Source organism: Euprymna scolopes, chromosome 16 (genome assembly GCF_053919585.1).
Source record: "Euprymna scolopes isolate OS-2025 chromosome 16, ASM5391958v1, whole genome shotgun sequence".
NCBI lineage: Eukaryota > Metazoa > Mollusca > Cephalopoda > Sepiida > Sepiolidae > Euprymna > Euprymna scolopes.
This window is the reverse complement of record NC_136497.1, coordinates 56882904-56886645: the sequence shown is the minus strand read 5'-3', so window position 1 is coordinate 56886645 and position 3742 is coordinate 56882904.

The following is a 3742-nucleotide window of genomic DNA, read 5'->3' as shown; positions in this document are numbered from 1 at the left end:
ATATATATATATATATACACGTGTGTGTATACATACACACACACACACGCATATAAAATATTTTTAATAAATATTAACAATTTTTATACCTACAGACACTAGTGTTACATATTATGCAATCATCAGTGTAGAAAATGATAATTACTGCTGGTCAGGAGACTGAAATCCCGTCAACAAAGCCACCCTTGAATTCACAGGCTTTCCTTTCGGCCACTGGCGAATAACACATAAATGGAAGGAAATTAAATAATTATGAATGCCGTGTCGGATGGTATTCGTAGTTAGCAGTCTGGCAGAGTATTCAACAACAGGAAGTTGGAATCATACGTTTTCGCTACAGTTGGCCCTCTTTTTTAATTCTTTAAATATGGCTAAATATTAACCTCTTAAAGGCGCTTTATAACAATAACACTTTTAAAATAAATATTAACAATTTTCATACTTTAGGACACTAGTGTTTCATGCTTACGCAATCATCAATGTACGAAATGATAATTAATTGATTGTAAATATGTCGGTGTTAGATATGACACACGTTGTTTTGGAAGTTTATGAGTATTACGATCTTAACTCAATATTTTAAATTTTATTACGATCTTAACTCAATATTTTAAATTTTATTACGATCTTAACTCAATATTTTAAATTTTATTACGATCTTAACTCAATATTTTAAATTTCTCTTTTTACAGATTTTGCATATCTCGCGTTTCTTCAAATTCTTTTTTCATTTTCCTTTTTATGTCTTAAACTTTGTAACGGTTTTTGAAGAATATCTGTTTGTCTCTGATGAGTTGTTTAGTGATATTAGGAAAACATTTCCGTTATCCAACGAAACACGGTCCTGGATATGACCTTAAACTATATCCGATGGTGAGGCCCCAGCTTGCGAGCTCTGGGGAATGTGAAGCCACCCTTTAATTGCCATTGCTCCCAGGTCCACTCTGACCCGGAGTGGTAGTACCTGTTAGGGTCCCAACTATGGGTTGAATAGAAACCGGCGTGCAAAAACAAATATGTTCTATTAAAAAAAAAATTCTTCAAAATCACCGGATTCGGCATTAAATAACCTGAAAAGGGTTGATATGCCGTAAAACAAAAACAACCAACCAACCAACGAAACACGTTGAAGACGCTATATATTAAAAATTTATGCATCTGCCTAAATTAAAGATATGTATAAAAAAGAAATGAGAAGCAAATAAAAATAAATAAAAAAAATATGCGTGTTTTTAAACATATAAACTCTTTTTGGAATTCCATTTTCCGACATTATTCTTTCTAAGCAAAAAAAAAAAACTAAATTTTTCTGAAGAGTATGCGCATGAAATGATTTGATATTAACATAATAATTGATTGTTTTTTCGTAACGAAACAGGTCTTTAAAAATAAATGCGATGAAATTTTGAAGTGCTGAAAGAATTTAGTAAGAAAAATAAATATTTGGAACTTAGAATGTAGGTATACCGTTATATATATATATATATATATATATATATATATATATATATATATATATATATATAGAGAGAGAGAGAGAGAGAGAGAGAGAGAGAGAGAGGGGGGGAATAAATGAATGAGGTGCACGAATAAATTTTTTTTACATTTTTTGTTTATTGGTAGGGTTCTCAGAATTCTGTCAACAATGATTAGATGTACGATCGTTTCACAGACAAATTAGAATTATTATCTTGGTCTTATTTTTTGCATATGCGTATTTTGAATCGTCTCTTCTTTATTAGCGCCTTTAATCAAGGTCACAGAGAGATTTAATGAGAACATCAATAGCTATGTATACCAAAAATAAATTTCAAACGCATTAAAATTTAAATTTCTACCGACCTGTATACGTATAACATTCGAAAACTGTTTTCAATTTTCTATTTATTTTAAATTCAAAATTTGTTCATAGCTCTTTCTTTCATCACACGAGAAACAAAATGGCTGTTTGACCATTAGTTGTTAATGGTGCTTCATTCCTTAAAAATTACCCTACCACCTGAAATTCAAATACGAACCCCCGCAATCCACCCTAACTGATGATAAGTGATAAAATAAGTCAGGGTTTTTTCCTATCTTTTCAACATGAAGTAATCCAAAACCAAGAAACCATCTCCTCCTGCTCAAAAAAAAAAAAATAATAATAATCGATGCCATTTTATGTGCTTGGCTAAGTAAAAGTGATGATAAAAAATTCAGAGACAATAAATCTTACCATCAGTTTCTAAAATTTTAAAGTATACGTTGAATTTTAATGCGTTTGGTGAACGCGACCAATTGTAAAAAAAATTAATTTCTATTTCTTAACTGTTAGCTATAGCGCATAATTACCGACAGAAAAAATAAGACCACAAGATGTAGACTATGTTATTAATTGATAGCGTTTGCGAGTTATAAGCAATGCAGTAATGACTGACTGTAGTTATTGTCCTATCAGCCTATGTTTCTCTCGACATCCTTGCCTGTAAAACTGATGGATGCACATCTCAATGATTTTTTTACGCAAGACAAAGCATATAGCCACTTGGGAGGAAAGGGGCTACTATTTGGGTTAATGTCTAACAGGAGAATCTGGGGGATTGAAGTGAGATTTCTGTTCACAGTACATTTGAACTTCTGCAAGTTAGTACAGTCAAGGAAACAGGAAACAGGGAGAGAGTTATATAGTCTATCAGTTCGACAGAAGAAACTATTAGAGTAGAAAGCTTCCCAGCATTTAGGTATCTCAAAAGTGAACGGATGGAATCTTGCTTCTTGTCGAGTTAGAGGACATAAGTGATATGAGTTAATCTGACCACATTTCATTAAAGTACTTGTAAAACAGGCACAGTGATGCAATATTGCGACGATGCGACAGAGGTTGGAACCTCGCGGATAGTGCGGAAACTATTAGATTTAGGCTTATTTTGGGCGAAACCCCTCTTGCCTTAATACTGCTCATGATGAAAAACACTGATTTTAGAAAATTATTTTAAACTACCGGAGCCCATATCCCGGCGTTGTCTCAGAAAAATCGAAAAAAATCAAGACACGCAGCAGTGCAGCACTGAAATACATTGACCGAAAATGCCCGGAAAGGGACGCTTTTCAACCATAATGCTACTTCGTGTACGATAAAAATACTTTGTAAAAAATTTCCATGGGATCGGTATACTCACTGATTTGTTTATTTTGTATTTTATGCATACTCATTGTAAATATGAAGTTCTGTTTTGTAAATGAGCTTAAGGGTTTTAATCTCACTGCCATTCTTATAGGCGATTGAACTTTATAAATCGAAACACTATATAACTAACAAATTTCGTGATGATAAATACAGTGAACGCCAGCATATATATGAAGTAAAAGAAAAAAACATGAAAAACTTGAATTAATCCGCATCAAGGGAGATAATATCTAACAATACAAGACAATTACTCCCCTTTAACTAATTATAAACAAATGCTTAAGTAGAAAATCAAACGAGCATAATAATAATAATAATAATAATAATAATAATAATAATAATAATAATAATAATAATAATAATAAAATCAGATTCAGCTGATACCACACAAAATAGCTGTGAAGGGTCGAGGAAGATGGAAAGGCTGAGGCGCAGAATCGCTAAATCGACCTCCACTGAAGGAGTGTGGAGAGCACTAGGACCTTGGGAAATTTCTAAATCTTAGAGAAGACTAATGATTGTTGCCAGCAAGAAATGAATGGTAAGCTGCTGCTGGGATAACGCAAAGTCAGTTGT